The following is a 23,975-nucleotide window of genomic DNA, read 5'->3' on the forward strand; positions in this document are numbered from 1 at the left end:
CGTTTCCATTGTCCTGGTGCTCCAGGGCCTTTAAAAGTGTAAGAGGTAGTCAAGAAATTATATGTGTAATTTATGCTCCAAGAACGTCTGATGGCGCTCCCTGCATGTTGGGCCTCTGTATGTGGCCACGCTGTGTAAAAGTCTCACGTTTTGTATTGCCATATCCAGGAGGAGTAGTAGAATGTGTTTTGGGGTGTAATTTGTGCTATGCATATTGGAGGTCGACTGATATATCGGCCAATATTTGGCCATTTTGGAGAAATCGGCAACGGCCGATTATTATCCAAATTAGGCGATATTGAACACTGGCCGTACCTCTGCCAGCAGAGTGTGGAGAAGGGAGGAGGAACGTGCTGCTGGGATCTGGGCAGGCCGCTACGTGTATGTGGCCCCGCCCCTTTCTTAAACAGCCCAATCATTGGCTGGATAGCTGCTGGGTCCTGCCCACCTCCGACATCACGCTGAATTTGTCAGCTCCTCTCTCTTTCTCCATACAGTTTCACACACCGCGGCGCTGCAGAGAGCATTCAGTTTCACACAGTTACACTATCGGCTGTGAAACCTGCCACTGCCATCCAGTGCCACCTGCCAGTACCACCTGCCAATGCCAACCAGTGCCACCTGCCAGTGCCAATCAGTGCGTGCCAGTGCTAATAAGTGCCATCTGCCATTGCCAATTAGTGCCATCCAGTGCCACCTGTCAGTGCCATCTGCCAGTGCCACCTGCCAATCAGTGCCAACCTGTGCCACCTGCCAGTGCCACCGGTTAGTGCCTGCCAATGCCACCTGCCAAGAAAAAAAATCGGCCTAAAATATCGGCCGCAGAAATCGGCATCATATATCGGCCACCCCGATTTCTAAATATCGGCATCGTCCAGAGAAAAACCCATATCGGTCGACCTCTAATGCATATGCTGTGTGTGAGAAATAACCTGCTAATATAACAATTTTGTGAAAAAAGAAAAAAAAATCTTGATTTTGCAAAGAATTGTGGGAAAAAATTACAACTTCAAAAAACTCATCATGCCTCTTACTAAATACCTTGGAATGTCTACTTTCCAAAAAGGGGTTATTTGTGGGGTATTTGTACTTTCCTGGCTTGTTAGGGTCTCAAGAAATGAGATAGGCCGTCAGTACATCAGGTGAGATAAATTTTCAGAGATTGGCACCATAGCTTGTGCTAACTTTCACAAAGACCAAATAATTTACACCAATTTGGGTTATTTTTACCAAAGATATGTAGCAGTATAAATTTTGGCCAAAATTTATGAAGAAAAATTACTAATTTGCTAAATTTTATAACAGAAATAAAGAAAAATGCATTTTTTTTACAGAATTTTTTCTTTTATAGCGCAAAAAAATAAAGAACCCAGAGGTGATTAAATACCACCAAAAGAAAGCTCTATTTGTGGGTAAAAAAGGACAAAAAATTCATATAGGTAAAATGTTGCATGACTGAGTAATTGTCATCGAAATGTGAGAGTACCGAAAGCTGAAAATTGGCCTGGTTAGGAAGGGAGTTTAAGTGCCCAATGGGTAAGTGATTAATGCACCCTATGCATTAAGGTGAAAAAACACCTGGCATTCACAGACCCCCCCGTTTTACTTACCTGAGCCCCTTCATCTCCTCGGTGGGGACGCCCTGTCCCTCTCTCCACATGGTCCGGCTCTTGATTGGATAGATTGATAGCAGTGCAGCCATTGGCTCCCGCTGCTGTCAATCAAATCCAATGAGGCGGGGCCGAGTCCGGCACTCGTGTCTGTGGACGCAAATGCTGGACACTGGAGTGCACCCGCAAGGTAACCCTCTCGCTTCTCCTAGGGGGCTATCTGTAGGGAGGAGCCGCGAGAGCTACCGGGGGATCCCAGAAGAGGATGTTCGGGACCACTCTGTGCAAAACGAGCTGCACGGTGGAGGTAAGTATGACATGTTTTGTTGTTTTAAAAAAAATAATGATCCTTTACAATCACTTTAATACCATAAATAATAACACATTATTCGATTTTTTTTTTTTTACTCCAGGAGTATATGATGAGTTTGGCAATTCTAAAGGAATGCTTAAATAATGCAATACAATTTAACTAAACCCATTAGATTTTAGTCGACTAAAATGTACTAGAGATTTTAGATGACTAAAATGTACTGGAGACTTTAATTGACTAAAATGTACTGGATATTTTAGTTGACTAAAATGTACTGGAGATTTTAGTCGACTAAAACAATTCAGATGGCTAAAATAAAACTAAAATTACATTTTAGTCAAAAGACTATGACTAAAACAAAATTGAAAATCGACATCAAAATTAACACTGGTTGGGCACACTCCACGGTCGGGCTGGATGAAAATTTTAGGCCTGTTCGGTGGACTGTGGTTCCCGCCATCTTGCCATTGGGCATTCGCCCTTGCTTGTTGTCACTTCCTCCTGGGAGCCCGGCGCCACTTTCTAAGGGTAGGAGCTAAGGGGGTGGATACTGGGCAGGCTGTAGCACCGCCTTTTTTGCCTTCTGTTGCCAGCCTCTAGCAGCAGCTTCCCTTTGGTGAAGCTGCAGCGGCGGCTATCTTTGAGTGGCCTCAGCCAGTGGCAATTTTGTTGGTGCCCTGCCAGCGGCTCGCTCTGTAGGAGCGAGTTGCATACAGAACCGGGTCTACCCTTCCTAGACCCCGTGTAGCAGGTGGTAACTTGAGGTTTGTCCCCTCTTGGGGCCCCAGAGAGTGTCTGCCTGTTGCGCTGCAGGTCCATGGCTCAGCTGCTGCTGTGGGCAACACAGAGGTGAGCTAGTGTTCTCCCGGCCCCGGGGCCCCACAAGCTCAGATAACCAAAAACCTCCTCCTCATTCCCAAATACCACTACAAATCAAAGAGAGAACGAAGATTCGCAGTCCAAGGATCACGGCTGTGGAACTCTCTTCCGACTTACATCCGCATGGAAGAAAACCATCAGGCCTTCAGGAAAAAACTCAAGACCTATCTCTTCTAAGAAGCTGACAACACAGAACGGATCTAGTGCCTTGAGGCGATTCAGTTCGCATTTGCAGCGCTTTACAAATCATTCATTCAGATGGGGCTCCGTGCCCGAGCCAATAGCTGGATGTCCTTCTTTGCAGGACCTCTCAAGCTCCATCAGGTTGGATGGGGAGTGTCAGTGCCCAACCATTTTCAGATCTCTTCAGAGATGTTCAATCGAGTTCAAGTCTGGGCTCTGGCTGGGCCACTCAAGGACATTCACAAAGTTGTCCCATAGCCACTCCTTTGTTATCTTGGCTGTGTGCTTAGGGTTGTTGTCCTGTTGGAAGATGACCCTTCGCCCCAGTTTGATGTCCAGAGCGATCTGGAGCAGGTTTTCCTCAAGGATGTTCTCTGTACATTGCTGCATTCATCTTTCCCTGGATCCTGACTAGTCTCCCATTTCCTGCTGCTGAAAAACATCCCATGCTTCACTGTAGGGATGATATTGGCCAGGTGATGAGCAGTGCCTGGTTTCCTCCAGACATGATGCTTGCCATTCAGGCCAAAGAGTTTAATCTTTGTTTCATCAGACCAGAGAATTTTGTTTCTCGTGGTCAGTCCTTCAGGTACCTTTTTGGCAAACTCCAGGCAGGCTGTCATGTGCCTTTTACTGAGGAGGGGTTTCCGTCTGGCCACTTTACCATACATGCCTGATTGGTGGAGTGCTGCAGAGATAGTTGTTCTGGAAGGTTCTCCTCTCTCCACAGAGAAAAGCTGGAGCTCTGCCAGAGTGACCATCGGGTTCTTGGTCACCTCCCTGACTAAGCCCCTGCTCCCCCAATAGCTCATTTTGGCCGGGTGGCCCGCTCTAGGATGAGTCCTGGTGGTTCCAAACTTCTTCCATTTATGGATGATGATGGAGGCCACTGTGTTTATGTACATTTGATTTTTTTTTTTTTAATATATATTTGCAAAGATTTGAAACCAACTTCTTTCCCGTTGTCATTATGGGGTATTGTTTGTAGAACTTTGAGGAAAATATGAATTTATTGCATTTTGAAATAAGGCTGTAACATAACATGTGGAAAAAGTGAAGCGCTGTGAATATTTTCCGGATGCACTGTAGGAATCACCTTCCTTTAACCACTTCCTGCCCAAGGTACATCATATGATGTCCTTGACTTTGAGCGGGTATATCTGAATGATGCTTGAAGCTACAGGCATCATTCAGATATCATCTTTTAGTGCCGGCGATCCCTACACCAGGGATATGCAATTAGCGGACCTCCAGCTGTTGCAAAATTACAAGTCCCATCATGCCTCTGCCTCTGGGTGTCATGCTTGTTGCTGTCGGAGTCTTGCTATGCCTCATGGGAATTGTTCTGCAACAGCTGGAGACTAAAATTCTGCACACTAAAATTAAAGCCCTTGAATACAAAGCAGAAGATACCGAAATTCACAATCGGAGAAACAACCTCCGCATTGTCGGCATGGCGGAGGGTCTAGAGGGTTCTCACCCGACTGAGTTTGCGGAAAATCTACTAAAAACCCTCCTGCCTCTGGCACAATTTTCACCCTTCTACGCAGTGGAACGTGCGCACCACATCTCCCCTAAACCGAGCCCACCTGGATCCCCACCGCGCACTTTTATACTCAAGTTCCTTAACTTCAGGGATAGGGATGAGGTACTCCGTGCAACCAGAGTACAGGGGGAACTGGCATATCAAAACAGCAAACTTTTGATTTTCCCAGACTACTCAGTGGAAATGCAAAAAATGAGGCGCTCTTTTGACCAAGTAAACGCTGCTTTGCGAGTAAAGGGCATTAAGTATAGTATCCTGTTCCCGGCAAGACTGCGGGTTCAAGATGGTGAAACCACAAGCTTTTTTACTTCTCCCAAAGATGCATCTGCCTGGCTAGAATCCCTCCCCCCGCACCGCTAATGGCTGCTGGTCTCCCCACATTTAACAGCCTCTTACCTCAGTATTACAGCCCCCTCTTCTGTTCATAAATGACCTGACGGGAGGACCTTGGGGCGGATGTCTGGGGGAGATCATCCTCTAGGTGTGAGGTTGCCTTATACTTCTGTTGCACCTGTTGTGCCTGACCTACTTGTTTGCAACATTTGAAGAGAGTGCCCCTGGACAGACCAGGTGATCTTGTGCAGTTTTGCACACTCAGGTTTCTGTTCACCATTAAGTACTCCAGATTTCATAGCTTATGCCGAAATGCTGTTTCCTGCTGCAGGGTTTGCCTTATATGTTGGGGGGGTACCCCCTTCTTTCCCCCCCTTCTTTTCCCCTTTTTTTTTTTTTCTCCTGCACAGAGTCTCATTCCTCCTGCTGTAAAGTGCCCAAACTGGAAAGACTTCCTTTACACTAACTTCTGACTCACTGGAGGACTCTAGTTCAGGCTCACTCCTCCTACTGAAGAGTGACCAAAATGGCCAGACTTATCTTGCACTAACTTCTGACTCACTGGCGGACTCTAGTGTCAGGTAAAAGGTACTGTAGCCCTGTACTTCTGTGCAGACTGATATATTAATGCAGAAGGTTTATCCTTAGCCCTGACTAAAAGGACTGTTATTCAAGGGGATGGGATTGTTTTTCTCTTGGGGTCTAATCGTATGCCATTTCCCCCCTGCTCATGTTTAAATGCGTAAAGGGTATGAGTTTTGTTATCTCTTGGTGCGCATTTGACGGATGGAGATGAAACCTAATAACTGTGTTGATCCTCTCCTGCACTGGCGGTGGAGCCTCTCCAGATCTGCTGGGTCGCTCCCCCCTCAGTGTATATATACGCCCACTGGTACATGCCCCCTAGCATTGGGTGTATAATGTTTGGGGTTCTAAGCATTCCTAGGTTGGGGATTGGGATTCGGGGAGGGGGGGGGTTAGGGAAAGGATTGGGAATGTTTAAAGGTGTTTTTTTGTCACCTCAGGTGTCTTGTGATGTTTATACTTAAGGTAATTTGGTACAGTGTCATATGTGCTACAGTGTTCTTCATGCTTGGGGCCAGGATGCTGCCCCGCGAGCCTTCTACCCCTATACCGATTTCTCCCACATACCTCAAATGGCTCCAATTACAGTAATTTCTTGGAATGTTAGGGGCCTAAACTCAGCGGTGAAATGATCCTTGGTGTTCTGCTTTCTACAGAAACATAATCCTGACATTTGCATTCCACAAGAGACCCACCTTCAGGGCCATAAGACAATCTCCTTGAAAAGACCATGGGTGGGGTTAAACTATCACACCACTTATTCTACATATGCTCGTGGGGTCAGCATCCTGGTCCGGAAATCCCTACCCTTTAAACCCATTGCTATAAAGACTGATAAGGAGGGCAGGTATGTCATAGTACATGCAAACATTTATGATAGGGATATTTTACTGGTTGGGTTGTATCTTCCCCCGCCGGCATCGGTCCAAATCCTTCATGACATTTTGCAGGAGGTAGTCCAGCTGGACACCGGCTTAGTATTTCTGACGGGTGATTTTAATATGGTTCCATGCGCTGATGTGGATAGGATGCATGTGCTGATGTGGATAGGATGTGTACGTCAACTCGTGATTCTCCTCACCTCCGGCAGTGGGCGGACACTTTGTGTGGAGACACACGCACCCGTAAGAAAGGGAATATACCTGCCACTCCACCTATAAAACACTATCTAGAATTGACCTGGCGTTTGGATATAGATCGGCCCTACAATGTGTCCAGGATATCTCTATGCTTCCCAGAGGGATCTCTGACCACGCTCCCTTGTGTCTTTCTTTAACACTAACTGTCTCTTCTGGGTCTCGCCTATGGCGACTTTCTAGCTACTGGGCAGCAGAGGAGAAGCTCCAGGAGCCTATTACAGCATCCATATGCAACTACTGGACTGAGAATACTGACTCAGCCCTTCCCCCAGTACTTTGGGATTCTTTTAAGGCCTGGGTTAGAGGAGAATTTATCTCCAAGATATCACGCACTAAATGAGAAAGAGCCCAGGCCCTGGAGGAGCTGGAGGGGTAGGTCCATCAAACTAGAGGCTGACTATATTTCCAACCAGACTGAGGCTCAATATCAAGCCTGGCAACAGGCGCTACGTGATCTGTCTGACGCTAGACTTGAGGATACAAATAGGGCCCTCCTTTATTCGGCCCAACGGGTGTTTGGGGGGAAGAATGGGAAGCTCCTGGCTTGGTTAGCAAGGGGCAACATCCCCTCCACTCCTATTAGGTCCATCAAAGACAGCCGGGTCCAGCTTCTCAACCCCCCCCCCCCCAACATCAATACTAGATTTAAAGATTTTTTTGAAGAACTATATACATCTAGGGCTGACTATACAGAATCTGACCTACGGACCTTTTTGGACTCTGTGTCCTTTCCCGTCCTGTCTGAGGGAGACAGGAAGAGGTTGGAGGAGAATGTTACACTGGAAGAGGTCCAAATGGCCATGGGAGGTCTGAAGAGTGGAAAGGCTCCGGGGGGCGGACGGGTTGCCCTCTGAGTTCTATTCTACCTTCACAGAACTCCTAGCTCCCAAATTACAGACATTATTCTCCAACGTTGATTCTCTTGAGGCCTTACCAGACTCAATGAACAAGGCTGTCATAGTTCTTGTCCCTAAGCCGGGTAAGGATCCTCTAGACTGCTCGTCATATAGGCCTATTTCCCTTTTAAAAGTTGATGCAAAGATTTTTGCAAAAATCCTTGCTAATAGGCTCTCACAGGTGATAGAGGATCTGGTGGATATTGATCAGACAGGGTTCATGCCTGGGAAGGGGACTGACATCAATATTAGAAGGCTCTTTCTTAACACATCCATAACACATGACAATCAAGGCACTAGGGTAATCGCCTCATTAGACGCTGAAAAGGCATTCGACTCTGTCGAATGGACCTATCTGTGGGAGGTCTTGCGTCCATTTGGCTTTGGCCCTAAATTTATACATGGTATCCAGCTCCTATATCGGGCACCGAGGTCACGGGTTTGCACGAACAACTGGCTGTCAGAGCCATTCACCCTTTTCCGTGGCACAAGACAGGGTTGCCCGCTCTCCCCCAGCCTCTTTGCCTTGGCCCTGGAGCCCCTGGCCATTTTGGTCAGGAATGCTCCAGATGTGATGGGCTTGCGGCTGGGGTAAGTTGGAAGAGCAGCTGTCCCTGTACGCGGACAACGCATTACTATACCTTAACAATGCGGGCCCCTAGCTCTTAGCTGCCCTACGTATATTTGACACGTTTGGAGGATACTCGGGTATAAGGATTAACTGGGCCAAGTCAATACTTTTCCCCCTAAATGAGGGAGCCATCCGTGGGGCGGCCTCCACTCCTCTCCGCTGGGTTGAGGAATTTCGTTATTTGGGGGTCCAGGTGACGAAACATCACTCGGACTTCTTGGGGGAAAAATCTGATGCCAGTCTTGTCGACCCTTAGATCCAAGTGTTCGACATGGTCAAAATTGCCACTAAATTTGATAGGCCGCATTAAACCTACTAAAAATGATCATACTACCCAAATTTAATTATTTATTCAGAAACTGCCCGATATGGATCCCAGTCAGCTTCTTCAAAGAGATAAACAAATGCATAGGTTCCTTTATATGGAATGGGGCGATACCACGGTTGGCCAGATCCACGCTCTGGCTACCTGCCCACCTGGGTGGGTTAGCCCTTCCCAATTTTCAAGTTTATTACTGGGCGGCGGTACTAGTGACAGTCCAGTGGTGGTACCAAGGGGATAGATCCAATGCGGCGGTATGCCTGGAGGCGAACTGCTTGGGCTCCCTCGCTGGGCTCCGCAGCTTTCCATACAGGGGTCCCGGGGCATATGAGACGACACCGGGACCAACCAGGGTAACGTGGCGGGTGTGGACCGCTGCCCGGCGGCGCTTTTTGCGGCCGGCTCAGTGGTCTCCGGCACAACCTTTGTGGGGCAATTCCACCCTATCACAACTTCGTTCCATTCCAGATCCACAGTTGTGGGCCAGGTTTGGCATCACGACACTGGACCACATCATGCCCCAGGGTGCCCTACTGAAGTTTGCGGATCTGAAGGTTAAATATAAGTTACCAACCTGGATGGCATTCAGATACCTACAGTTCAAACATGCCACTAGAGCCCAATTCCCCCGGCCGATCACACTCAAAGCTGATCCTATAGAGGAACTATTGGCTCCAGGAGATCTAACCAAGCCTCTCTCTACTCTGTATAGTGCGTTATTGGGCAATGAGTCCCCAAAAATAGAACGTTTGTGGGAAACATGGCACAGTGACATACCCTCACTAGATAGGGAGGGATGGGAGGACTGCCTTGAGTATGGCCCCAGATTGGTCATCTCCTCTAGAGATAAGCTAATACAGGTTACATTTTTGCATAGGATATATTATATGCCCCAAAGACTTCACAGGATGTACCCAGACAAAGACCCCGAGTGTCCCAGATGTAAAGCATATATAGGAACCTTCTTCCACATGTTCTGGGACTGTCCTGTCATTTCCACCTACTGGACGAGATCTTTAGGGAAGTTAACGCCAGACTGCAACTGGCACTCCCAATGTCACCTGAGTTGGCATTACTGGGAGTTCACGATGACGAGCAAAGACCACGCCACTTAAAACTACTAATTGCATGCCTATTCTTTTATGCCAAAAAATAAATTCTCCTCAAATGGATCCTACCAGACCCCCCTCCATCTCCTCCTGGAAGGCACTGAGCAAAGCTGCACTACTCGTGTATAGGATTACATATTTGAACAGAGGCTGTAAGTGGAAATATGAAAAAGTCTGGGCCCCATGGACCTCTGACTAACGTACTGGTGAGGATCTCATATCCTAAGATAGGTAACTGTAAAAGGTATAGTACTAGACACCTACGCGGAATGTATTAACCTAGTCCACATGCTACCTGTATGCAAACTTTTGCTGCATGTTGTACTTGTTCACTGTATGTACACAAATGTATTCCATGTAATAATATGTACTGTTCCTATGGATATGCTTTTTTATTCAACCTATTTGACAACAATAAAACACCTTTGTTTGTTAAAAAAAAAAAAGAAAAGTAAAATTAACAATTAAAAAAAAAAAAAAAATTAAAGCGCCCCTGACCCTACGTGCTCGCACGCAGAAGCCCGCATACGTAAGTCCCGCCCATATGAAAACAGTGTTCAAACCACACATGTGAGGTATCTCGGCTAACGTTAGAGCAAGTGCAATAATTCTAGACCTAGACCTCCTCTTAACTTAAAACATGTAACCAGTAAAAAAAAATTTAAAGCGTCGCCTATGGGGATTTTTACGTACCAAAATTTGGCGCCATTCCATGAGCGTGTGCAATTTTGAAGCGTGACATGTTAGGCATCTATTTACTCGGTGTAACTTCATCTTTCACATTATGCAAAAAAATTGGGCTAACTTTAATGTTTTGTTTTTTTTAAAAACATCAAACTTTTTTTCCAAAAAAACATGTTCGAAAAATTGCTGCGCAAATACCATGTGAGATAAAAAGTTGCAACAACTGCCATTGTATTCTCTAGGGTCTTTGCTAAAAAAAATATATAATGTTAGGGTTTCTATGTAATTTTCTAGCAAAAAAATGACCAATTTTACATGTAGGAGAGAAATGTCAGAATTGGCCTGGATGGGAAGTGGTTAAGGATCCTGCAGGCTGTACATCTTTAGCAGTCACCCGCATTATGTTTACCATTGCTGTTTTAGCGTTGCATCCAGTGTTGACCACATACCCGGTGTTTTTAGCTGCTTAACTGCTTTCCGGCCATCAAATGGCGGCTGGGCGGCTCTCGTTCTGGGTGGACGTCGCATGACGGCCTCCCAAAACAACCGCTCTCAGGCGCGCATGGCGGTGATCGGTGGTGTAGTGTATCAGTCTGACACACCGCTACACAGATCTCGGTAAAGAGCCTCTGATGGAGGTACCCTTGTATGGCAGGCACGCTCTCGCCGCCAGGGGGGCGCGCCCCGCCACGCTCGCAACCATCGGATTCGACCCAGAACCGATTAATCTTCAGGTCCAGGCCAATGATTTATGATCGGTTCTGATGAATGTAATCCTTCCCCTGCCTGTAAATGTAAACACAGGCAGGGGAAGTGAGGTCATCTCCCCTCATGGAACTGTTTTCCAGAGAGAGGAGACATCTCACAGTAAGATGCACCAACACTACACTAACACTAGTACACGTAGGTACACTTGTCACCCCCTCAGTTAACCCCTTCACTCCCTGTCAGTGTCATGCAGGATAGACCAGTGTTTCCTAAGTAAATATATGTTTACTTAGGAAACACTGGTCTATTCTGCATGATATTTATCCTTCAGTGCAGGAATTCCAGAGTCCTTCGTTGCCTTCGTACCGTCGAGGTCGAACAATATATGACACAGTTAAATCTGATCAGTATCGTCCTCCCTTACCTCCTACAACCTTTCTAGGACCATGTAACTTTGGCTCATTTCCCTGTTTATGCTGCATTCAATGCAACAGTATGATCAAAGGGAAATCTTTTTCCCATCCACATAGAGGGTACAACGTTGATATTAAGAATCATTACACTTGCCAATCATCTTATGTTGTATACATAATAAAATGTCCATGTGGCTTATTGTATGTAGGCCAAACCACTCAAAAGGTTAAAGATCGAATAGCTAGACATTACCTTTTAGCCTGACATTTTTTAGAAAAAGGACACACCATTTCTCAACTAAGATTCATGGTGATAGATGGTATACCCAGGAACAGACGTGGAGGAAATAGGGAATTAACCCTTAGAAAACGGGAGATTCAATGGATACACTGTTTAAATACTTTATGGCCGACCGGATTAAATTCTGATTTTGATTTATATATTTATTTTTTTGATATGCTTTATTGTGTGTTTTGCTTTTTTGTTTTTTTTTCTCAGTGCATATCGAATGTGATAGGAAAAGTGATAGCACCTGATGATCCATGATTTCTTACTTACCTACATGTTCTTTTGCATTGGTTGATTTTTCCCATTGGTACAAAATGATTGATTAATTGATCTCACATGAGATAGGAGTGTATAAATATGTTAGTAAAAACCATTATCATTGTATGTGTCTTGCTCTGAAGAAGGGCGCTACATATTCTCTCTATATTGTTCTGCTCTGTTTTACTGTATTTTTTAACTGCAATGTTTTATTGTTACTATGTTTTATCGTGTTTGCTTTTCAGGTATGTAATTCTTTTATACTTTACTGTTTTCTATTATTAACCATTATTTTATTTTCAGGTACGTCATTCAGCTGCAGCACTGATTTACTTATCTTGATAGCAACAGCGTTTGCTCTCACTATACATAAATCAGCGCTGTAGGAGGTGATCTGACCACTACAGTTAAAAACAAAAATATAGCATATATGCCGAAGCATGGGGGCAGGGGTGAAGGGGGCGATTTGCCCCTGACATTAGGAGCGGATTGCCCCCATTGTTCGGCATATTTTTTTTTTTTTTTTTTGGCACAGATTTTTTTTTTTTATTGAGTTAATGTTTTATTGTTACCATTGTTTGCTTTTCATGTACGCCATTCAGCTGCAGCACTGATTTATTTATCTTGACAGCAACAGCGTTTGCTCTCACAATACGTAAACCAGCAACTCCAGAGCTGTAGGAAGTGATTTCACCACCACAGTTAAAACAAAAACGGTGCATGTATGCCCATCATTGGAAGTGGGTGGATGTAGGTGGATTTCTTGGGCACTCCTGTCCCACCGGGAAACCTGAGAATGCAGCCGCTGGTTCCGCCAGCCGACCATAGAGCTGATCGAAGACGAGAATGGCTCCAATCATCTCTATGGCCTAAGGAACCGGAAGCTACAAGCATTTCATGATTTTGGTTTCACTGGATATAAACAGCGCCATTGGGAAATTAGGAAAGCATCTTATCACACTGATCTTGGTGTGCTCAGATGCTTTGAGGGCAGAGGAAAAATCTAGAGTTTAATAGACCCCAATTTTTTTTTACAAAGAGTACCTGTCACTACCGATTGCTTTAATAGGGGATATTTATATTCCCTGTGAAAAAAAAAAAAATTAAAGGAATAGTGTAAAAATAAAATAAAGCAAAATAAATAGTAATAAAAAAAAAGCACCCCTGCCCTCCCGTGCTTGCGCAAACTATGTAAGGTAGTGAAGAGTGAAATCAACAATTTACGCCCTTAGAAAGCCTGAAGACGGTGATTGGTTTTCGGGCTCCTGTACACGGCTAGGCTCCCAAAAAGTCCCACACATGTGGTATACCCATACTCAGGAGAAGCAGCAATATGTATTTTGGGGTGTCATTTTACATATGCCCATGGCATGTGTGAGCAATAAATAATTTCAGTGACAACTTTGTGTAAATCTTTTTTTCTTGTCATTTTTCAATCACTTATGACAAAAAAATTAAATATTCAATGTGCTCAACAAGCCCCTCAGCAAATTCCTTGGGGTGTCTACTTTCTAAAATTGGGTCATTTGGGGGGGGGGGTTTGTACTGCCCTGCCGTTATAGCACCTCAAGAAATGAGATAGGCAGTCATAAACTAAAAGCTGCTTAAATTCCAGAAAATGTATCCTAGGTTGTAGATGCTAGAACTTTTGCGCAAACTAATATATATACACTTATTGAATTTTATTTTACCTGAGACATGTGGCTGAATGCTTTTTGGCCTAAATGTATGACTTAAATTGAGTATATTGTATTTTTTTATAACAAATATATATATATTATAAAAACCGCAGAGGTGATCAAATACCACCAAAAGAAAGCTCTATTTGTGGGAAAAAAAGGACACAAATTTATTTTGGGTACAGCATTGCATGATCACGAAATTACCAGTTAAAGCAGCGCAGTGCCAGTTTGTAAAAAGTGCTCTGGGCAGGAAGGGGGTAAAACCTTCCAGAGCTGAAGTGGTTAACCTCATGCTTTCCAGGGTAGAAGAGATGTGGGGTCTTATTGCCTCCAGATGTCTCCATAAAGAGAACCTGTTGTGCTTTATTTGTATTACACGGGATTTTTACATTTCTTGTAAAAGTTATAAAACAAAAAAGAGACAGTGTTAAAAATAAATAATTTTAAAAAAATGTGTAAGCGCCTCCGTCCCCTCTTGCTCGCGCGCAGAAGCGAACGCATGCATAGGTTGCGCCAGCACATGTAAATGGCGTTTGCACCACACGTGAGGTATCACCGTAAACATTATAGCGTGAGCAATAGACCTCCTCTCTAACTCTGAACTGGTAACCTGTAAAACATTTTAAAGCGTCACCTATGGAGATTTTTAAGTACTGAAGTTTGGCGCTATTCCACGAGTCGCCCAATTTTAAAGCGTGACATGTTGGGTATCTACTCGGTGTAACATCATCTTTTATATTTAACTAAAATTTGGGTTATATATATATTTTTTGTTTTGCAATAAGGTTCGTTAAAGTGTATTTTCATTAAAGTGTATTTTTTCCCAAAAAATTGTGTTGTTTGAAAAATCGCTGCACAAATGCCATGTGACATAAATTGCAATGACAGACATTTTATTCTCTAGGGCCTTTGCTAAAGATAAAAATTATATATATAATATTTAGGGGTTCTGAGTAATTTCCTAGCAAAAAAATTAAGATTTTTACATGTAGAAGAGAAGAGGGTTGGGACTTTGTGTGAGGCCTAAAGCCCCATACACACTATCAGATTTTCTGCTGACTTTTGTCTTCAGATTTACCAAAACCATGTAGTGCAAGGGTCTGCCTGATTGCATACAAATTGAAACTCCTAAGGTTTTACCTCATATTATATGGTTTAGGTGAATCTGAAGGAAAAAATCAGCAGAAAATCTGATAGTGGGTCAATAAAGAGCAAGGTTGGGACATAAAATGCACAGTGATTCATGATTCATTGTAATTATCCTAATTCATGTTACCATATTACATATTTTTAGATCCAAGTATATTGAAATTAGACATGTGGCAAAGAGTAGATCTATGTTGTAAACACATGATTGTAGCATCTGAAGCTCGACATGTTGGCTATGCCGCCACTCATCAGGAGCAGATGTATAGTAGATGTCTAAGAAAGATATATTAAAACAATGAAAAAATCAGACTTCCTGGGCGTGGCTTGACTTCGCTGGAAGATGGCCGCTTGAAGTCAGCAAAAGGTCTCCACCGATCACCTCAGGAGGTAAAACAGCTCCAGACCACCGACCGACCATGGGAACGGCTTTCCGCAGCTCTTCCGCCACCCGCTCATGCTCTCCTCACGAGCAGAATGGAGGATTGAGCCACAGCGTTTCGGACCCAGAGACAGAACATGGCAGCTTCCCGCCACAGACAGTCACAGGCAGCCGCCCCACCACCTACTGCTATACACCTTGCATCCTCGGCATCGGGCCAGAGGGAGAACAGGGACTCTCCCCAACACCTCAGCCTCCATGATCTGTGCACTATAGCTGCTGGCATAAAAGATGCTCTGTCAGCAGCCATCTCTGAACTGTGCTTGGACATACACACGATAGCTGACAGAGTCCATGAGGTGGAAAAGATTACTGCTCAGCATGACACTGTCCTCCACAGAGTGACACACAAGATAGATACCCACTCCCTCCAGCTAAAAGACCTCCAGCATCACATGGAGGACCTAGATAACAGGGGCAGGCATAATTGCGTGTTTGCAGCTTACCAGAGTCAGTGGATGCTGAAAAGCTCACGGCCACTGTCACAGGCCTATTCAATTACCTCCTTGACCAGCCTGCCAAGACGGCAGTGGAGATGGAAAGAATACACCGTGCCCTCAGGCCCAAAGGGAAAGACGCCAAACCCCCCAGGGATATAATATGCTGCCTGGTGGACTTCAAACTGAAAGAGGAGATACTCCACAAAGCCAGGAAGAGAATCCAGCTATCCTATGGGGTCTCAGATATACACATCTATCAAGATCTTTCCAGCATCACGTTAAAACATCGTAGAGATCTGAAGCCCCTGCTCGACACCCTACGCACCAGAGGCATACATTATCGCTGGAAGTTCCCCTTCTGCCTCTCAGCCTCAAATCAAGGCCATACAGTGCTCCTAAGAGTGCCAGAAGACCTCCGGCTCTTCTGCGATACCTTGGGCATTCCTGTGACAGACGTCCCAAACTGATATGCTGATTTTTGACCCACTCCCACAAGAAGAGACATGCACCGAGAAGAACCAATGGAAACACAAGACCCCCAGTTCCGCAGGCAACACTCCCCTTTAGAAGCTAGATCCCACCACTTCTCTCGAGGCACCCGTCCTGGATCCAGCCCCATCGAGTCACCGCAACCACGAAGGGCCTGACGCAACTACTAACAGCACCGTCGACACCCCTCCATGCCGGTTAATGCGAACCAAGTTCGGTTCAGATAAGTTGTGTTATATTTTGTTTTCCACACTTCCAATGCAAACACTAACTAACCCTGACCAATCCACATGGATATGTATCTCCCTTCTACCCATAGACAACCTTGGCTATAGGATCTGAACATATCCTCTGTAGCATACTCCTTGAAGCGCATTCTTGGTATGTGGATGTACCCCACTCACAGTATATTTGCTGCCAAACAAAGCTCTATGCGCCTGTTCCACTCTGAATATTGCCTACCTTTCTGCCCAGGGCCCACATCAGGACACACTACAAGCAGTTCCCTCGGACCGGTACTCAGATTACTGTAAGGGGCACATGCTTTCTCAGGCTCCCCACCTAGATGGTACCTACCGCATAGCAGTGAATGCTGTTAATCATACAGAATTCAAGGTTTAATGTTTAACAGGACGCGCTGCTGTAATGTATGCTGGGGTTTCTCTCAACCAACTTTAATGCAGGGTCCGCCCCCTTAACCCCTCACAGGGGTTGAGCGAACCTGAACGTCCCAACAAAAACGGCTCCTTGCCCTCTCGAACCCACCTTGCTAGCCAAAATGACCTTCTCACTCCCTATATCACCGAAGCCCCAGCATACACTCATGCACAGTTCTGTAAACGTAGGTGAGAACCATATGGTTGATGAAATAATGTCCACTTCTGTATACAAGAGATCTCATAGGGACACTGACTTGATGAAATGCTTGCCTCGCCCCCTAGTGGAGAACCACAGGCATTTTAGAAATCGCCTCTACGTAGCATCCCATCATCTAGTGCATACAAGGGTGGGGGAGGGACAGAGGAGGGTTCATGAGACTACTAGCTCCCACCCTATGTAAAGGGGGCAAACTCTACCACCTGGTGCATGGCTAAACGCACCGCACAACAGGCACAGCTTACCCCCCTTCAGCTGAGCTTACAGGATTCCTACCGACCCCTGAACATGGGCACTCCCGAACCACGACACTCCAACAATAGTGCTCTTTCGCGCACCAGAGGGGATACCCTCCCCCATGACTATACGTCTGGTCATACTTATACATTGCCATGTCCAGGCCCCACCATCAAAACACGGCCTGTTCGGGCTCAGACTTAGCATGCCACAGTGTGACATAGACCAGTCTTCTCTACTTAATATGGACAGGTGACATACCACTCTCGGCCCAGGCTACACCTTGGATGCTACCAGTGAACCCCCCCTTCTCCCTTCTTAGCTTCACCTATTACGCGAAAGCCACGGGTCCTAATACCAATCTCATTGATAGCAGGGACCGACACATGACATGATACCTCACTACTCATGGGCGAAACGCTTAACACTGCACTACCCCCAAGCTCTAGCTCCTAAGACAGATTAGTCTAATAGGTTATGGGTATACATTCGAGCAATACGCATGTTTTGTTTATTGTTATGTTACAACTGTTTTAATTAATGATGGCTTGTTATGGGCGAGAAAGATACATAGGCATCCTTCTTAGAAGTGGGAACAAACTAATAGGTTGCATATTATGGGAGAAGCCTCTCTGTTTTAATTAATGATAGCTTGTTATAGGCGAGAAAGATGCATAGGCATCCTTCTTAGAAGTGGGAACAAACTAATAGGTTGCATATTATGGGAGAAGCCTCTCTGAGTAGTTGCCTACCTTCTTACTGAGACTTGCTTTAAGTTTATATCACACAATATAAGTGGTTTAACCCAGACTTAAACCCAGTAGAGACAAGGCCGACTGGTCGAAAACATCCACATATTATATATCTCCACATACCTGCACCGATATCCTGTAGCGGCGGGTGGATATGTTATTCACGTGAATCTATCTCGCCAGGACTTTGCCAACCCCCACACAGTGCAATAGCATAGTGTTAGCTACCCTAGGGCAGGCTCACACTATCTATACACTGTACCTTACCGACACCCCCCCCCATTGTAAGAGGGGTGGGCTGGCTCCCCCTATTGTCGGTTCAATAAGTAGGCGGGATTTCCTCCCCCTCCACACTTTATCCCTTCTTCCCACTCCCCACTATTTCTTAAAGGGTAACTCCACAACAAACCCATTACTCTAGCCAACATCTACGCTCCTAACAAGTTGCAGGTACCCTTCTTCCTTACTATCTTACAACTCCTTACTTCCTTTCAAGCTGGGATGCTGATAGTAGGGGGAGATTTCAATTTAGCCCTCAATCCCTCCCGGGACACCTCCCCGGGTTCCTCTTCCATGACGTACAGAGCCCTTCGTGCAATTAAAACGCAACTTAGCGACCTAACCTTACATGAAGCATGGCATACACTACATCCCAACGCTAAGGATTTCACGTTTTTCTCATCATCTCGGAACACATATACTAGGATCGACTACTTTTTCATCACACAAAACAATTTAACATCCCTCCGCGAAGCCACTATAGATCCTATGCTCCTCTTGGACCACAATCCCATCTCCATGACCATAACATTCCCGACGGCACCCACCAGATCGGCTGTCTGGAGACTTGATAACGCCCTCCTAATGGACCCCGAAACTTTGAAGAAAATCAACACTAGCCTCTCATTATTTTCGCGAGAATGAATCCGCAAACATAACTTCTTTGACACAATGGGCAGCACACAAATGTGTCATTAGGGGCGAACTTATCTCCATTGCCGCTCAGCGGAAGAAAGCTAGACTGGCTGTATTGAAGAATTCTCAATGTACATTCGTTCTCTCGAAAAACCGCATAAGCAAACACTGGCGTTAATGCTAAAAGAACTAATACACCAGGCGAGAGACACCCCGTCGAAATTTCATAAAGTCTGGACCTGATGGATACATTTCACAGAATCTGTAGAATTCCGCAGTCTATTGAACATATCTCACTAGCTTGACCTGGAGGCTCCCACAATATACTGGCTACCTGGTCCAGTCAATCAACTGCATACTCCCACTTCACTCACCCAGCATCCCCTATCCCCCAATCAGCCCCCCCGCACCCCCCATGTAAGAAACTGAGGTTGAACTTTAAGCTTTGGAACCACACCAGCTATACTGTACAACAGTCCACTTTAACATAGCGCCGGGGGATTCCACCTCATGGCACATCATGTGTCCCTGAGACATAGAGTGATTCGAATATACTCCCTGGAGAACTGGTAAGAAAGAGAGACAAATTCCGGCTATAATCGCCCCCACCCGCTCAGTTTGTTCCCAATAGGGGTGTTTGGGTGCCTCGGAGGCATGCCCGGCTTCTCTGTCAATCTGACACAGAGTCCCCCACATGTTTCGCCTTAGTTTCCTTCAGGTTAGACCAAAAGGGGTCCTTAGTCCTATGCACCTCCAGGTTTCTGTGGATATTACTAAACGTGATTAATATCTTGTTTATTAATGGAATCCATCATTTCTGTACAATTGTAAACTGATCGTTGTTTTTGTCTTTATTCTTGTACATTGAAAAACCTTAATAAAAACTTTGAAACCAAAAAAATCGTACTTCCATAAGAAGGGGCCAACGTCACGCAGGCGACTAAATGGGAGAGGAAGCGTCATCACCCAGGCAATAAGCGCCCGGCAAAAAGATTTTTACGTGTAGGGGAGAAAGGCCAGGTCTGGGCACAAAGTGGTTTATATGACCACTTTGTGAAAAAACACATTTTATTTAATTTCTTAATTTTCCCCCAAAAAATGACAAAATATTACAACTTCAAAAAACTCACCATGCCTCTTACTAAATACCTTAAACTGTCTATTTTCCAAAAAGGGGTCATTTGGGGGGTATTTGTACTGTCCTGGCATTTTAGGGTTTCAAGAAATGATAGTCAGTGTATCAGGATTTTCAAATATATACTGTATACCATAGTTTGTACACTCTATAAATTTCACACACACTAAATCATATACATTGATTTGGGTTATTTTTTTACTAAAGAATTGTAGCGGAATACATTTTGCTTAAAGTTAAAAAGAAAGATTATTTGCAAAATTTTTATAACCGTAACTAAGAAAACTGGGGGTTTATTTTTTCAACCTTTTTATGTATTCTTCTATTTATATAATATCACCAAGAGAGAGTACTGTCTCAAAAAATGATAAAATTAAATTTGGGTACAGTGTTGCATGACTAATTGTCATTCAAAGTGTGACAGCACTGAAACCTTAAAAATGGCCTGGGCAGGAAGGGGGTAAAAGTGTCCAGTATTGAGGTGGTTAATAAGGTCCCTCTGCGCTTTCTCTGTGTATTCATGCTCCACAGCATATACGCCTTTTCAGGGACGTAGATATGGGGGGGTTGGGAGTTGACCCTCCCAGAGCGTCAGTGCAGATTGCATAAGTAGTAGCTATGTTTGCTCTAACTAGTGGCGCTGGTTGCGCTGCCATCGCCGCACTCGGCACTGACACACACGCTGTGGCTGTGTTGTGTGCTGCCTGAGCCTGGCATGCTATTACGCTGCCCGACCACCAAGGCACTCTGGCCCGGGTTATTGGGCTGGGCTTAGGCTGAAGGTGGCTCTGTCAGTAGGAATGGGCGGGGCCGAGAGCTCCACTGACGCTCTGAGACTGCCCCGCCCCATGCAGCCTGTATGTGCTCGGAGCAGAGAAACTCCTCCCCCGAACCGCTGGGAGCCCCGGCACGAGCACTGAGAGCTGCAGGTGAGCCCAGCTGGACAGTTAGGTGTTTCCACCCATATACACTGCCTCGCTGTTATGCTAAACCTTCACTTACATTGTTGTATACCCCCTGTATAGCTGTGCATTACTGAAAGGTTAAATTTTAAAAATGGCTACTTGATCATCTCGTGTAGTATGTTGCATCCGCAGTCTCTGGTTATCTCCTGTAATCTTTCCACAGTCATTGGTTATCTCCTGTAATCTATTCTCCGTCTCTGGTTATCTCCTATAATCTGTCCGCAGTCTCTGGTTATCTCCTGTAATCTATCCTCAATCTCTGGTTATCTCCTGTAATCTCTCTGTAGTCATTGGTTAATCACCTGTAATTTATCCGCAGTCATTGGTCATCTCCTGTAATCTATCTGCAGTCACTGGTTATCTCCTGTAATCTTTCTGCAGTCACTGGTTATTTCCTGTAATTTATCCGCAGTCACTCATTATCCCCTGTAATCTATCCGCAGTCTCTGATTATCTCCTGTAATCCATCCGCAGTCTCTGATTTTCTGTGCATTAGGCTTGTGGCTGTGGCAACTGTGACATCAATGGGCAAGCTTAACGGGGACGCCGCCTGTGAAACTTAACATGTCGGGTTGTGGTACCGTGAAGCCAAGCATTGATGTCACGGCAATGTGTAGTCAATGATGCAGCTGCTATATTCATTCAGAGGTAGGTGGTAAAAGGCTGGTTCTGTTTAATCATCCCTTTGAGTCCCCGTTCACATTGACTGACTGCGGCTTTGAAATCGTGCAACTTCTTTAGAAATCGCACAATTAAAGTTTTGGGTGTGGCCTGGAAGATATCAGTGCGGCTTCTTGTACAGCTGTCTATGCAAGTCGCACCTGATATCACCAAAAGTAGTACAGGAACTACTTTTTCTGATCGGTGCGGCATTTGAACATGGCCATTGCCGGAAATAGGGTGTGACTTGTCATGCCATTGGACAGGTCAACAAATTGCTCCAATAAGAATGGGTGGCTTAGGCCATTCTTATACGCAGTCTAGTCATGTCCACTCTCCTGGCATGCCTAACAGAACTTTGTCACACTGCTGTAATCTCTAGCAACCAATCGGTGAGCGGTAATGATAAGCAGTAATCTATAGCTACCAATCCGTGAGCAGTAATAATGTGCAGTAACCTCTAGCAACCAATCAGTGAGCAATAATGTGCAGGACCTCTAGCAGCCAATCAATGAGCAGTAATTATGTGTAGTAACCTCTAGCAACCAAACAGCAAGCAGAAATGATTTGATGTAATCTCTAGCAAATAATCAGTGAGCCGTAATGTGTGCTGTAACCTCTGACAACCAATCACTGCCAGATCTGCCGCAGTAAACTCATTTTAAAAATGTTTGCCCGGGGTCCATTTAATTTTATAGAGGGTCCTGGCTCTCGCTGCTCTGCCTCGGCACCTCAATACCTCCAGGCTCCTTTATATGAGATCATGTCTTCTTGACTTGTCCAGCCACCAGGACAGGAGGCAGAACTGAGCAGAGTGGGAGCAGCCGGAGCCTGCCCGTCCACCAATCCTTTCTCTTTCCATTGGTTCCACCTCCTTGCAGTGCCTTTGACTCTCACCTTTGACTGCCGCTTGGGTGAGGAGCTGAACCTTCATTGGTGCTGTTAGCCACCAGCTTGCCACGTGGATGATGTTCTGAAATGCTGCTGGCTGCTGCTGTCCATTGACCCACCCAGTCCATCCTGGGTTACTAGGTGTGTCCTTCTTTCCCTTGTGTCTTCCTTAGTCAGGCTATCTTAGAACTGCAGTGCTGCAGAATTTATTCCTGTCATTCTACTAGGTATCTGAGATTGTGGCAACTGTTGGCAAAGTTGGTGAGGCGCTGGACTGAGTCTTCCATAATTGCTGTCGTGTTAGCCTGTTAGGTGGGATCGTGGGCAGAATATTGCTGTGATTCTGCCCGCCACCGTGCCTGATTCCAAATCATACTGCAATGCTGGAAAAACGCAGCCCATGCGTTTGTGTTCCATTCATTTTTTACTGGCACCACAATGTGGTGTCTTTTTGCTGTGATTGTTGAGCGATTTATCTCACAACAAGCATCCAAAACCACACTGTGTTTTGGTGCCACTAAAAATGAATGGAACACAAACACATGTGCTGTGTTTTGCCAACATTGCAGTGTGATTTGGAATTGCGGGCAGAATAACAGCAATTCTGCCCACGATCCCAAATTGCTACATGTGAACAGTCAGGGCCTAATAGACTAACGCAACAGCAATTATAGAAAACTCTGCCTCAGCATATTTATAGGTACAAGGAAGCCCAGGTTTTGTTTAACCATGTCCCTTAAGACCCTCCCACTATCATGTTTGGCCATACCCACTTCTTTGCTGCGGTGCGCTTAGCGAGCTGCAGATCAATGCCTCCCTGTCATGCCCTTCATTCTCAAGCTGGAAAGTTGGGAGGTACATTCTGTATGTATGGACTTTGCACAGTACCACTTCTTTTGCCTAGTATGCAGCGTAAAAAAAAAAAAAAAAAATCAGTGAGTGGGCTGCCTTCCACAAGATGGTGCCCCTTTGCACCTGCCCAGTAAGATTGGCTGTTACAGTTTAATTACACCACCAATCTCACTGGGCAATGTTCATAAAAACTGGAAGAAGGCAAAACGGAAATCCCGTTCAATTCTCAGGATCAAGGATGTGATTGCTTACTATGAGCGACACATAGGTTTTCCTTTTTCCAGTCTTTATGAATTTGAGGCAATTTGTGTTATTTAAAAATACTTTTACTTAGTACCTGCTGCTGAACCCCCTCCCCCAGAACAAAAAATTATCTACGGCCCTGCTCCACTTTCACTTTCTCCTCCGGTCCTGCAGTTATTTACCAACCTTTAATAGCCTCCATACCACCGTAGAGCAAACATCAAAAGCATCCGCATATAGTGTAGTACAGCTTTATTAAATTAAAAACCGCAGTAACCAAAGTGAGCACTCACATTTAGTAGAAACAAGAAGAATCGCCTTCCTCATACAAACATAGCCTCCTGCCTTTACC

At 45.2% G+C, this 23,975-nt stretch overlaps 1 protein-coding gene across 1 annotated transcript in view; it reads left to right on the forward strand.

Moving 5' to 3' along the window:
• The window catches only part of ADAD1 (adenosine deaminase domain containing 1), a 272,091-nt gene that overhangs the window by 237,589 nt on the left and 10,527 nt on the right, over positions 1–23,975 (forward strand). The window lies entirely within an intron of this gene.

Source organism: Aquarana catesbeiana, linkage group LG01 (genome assembly GCF_042186555.1).
Source record: "Aquarana catesbeiana isolate 2022-GZ linkage group LG01, ASM4218655v1, whole genome shotgun sequence".
NCBI lineage: Eukaryota > Metazoa > Chordata > Amphibia > Anura > Ranidae > Aquarana > Aquarana catesbeiana.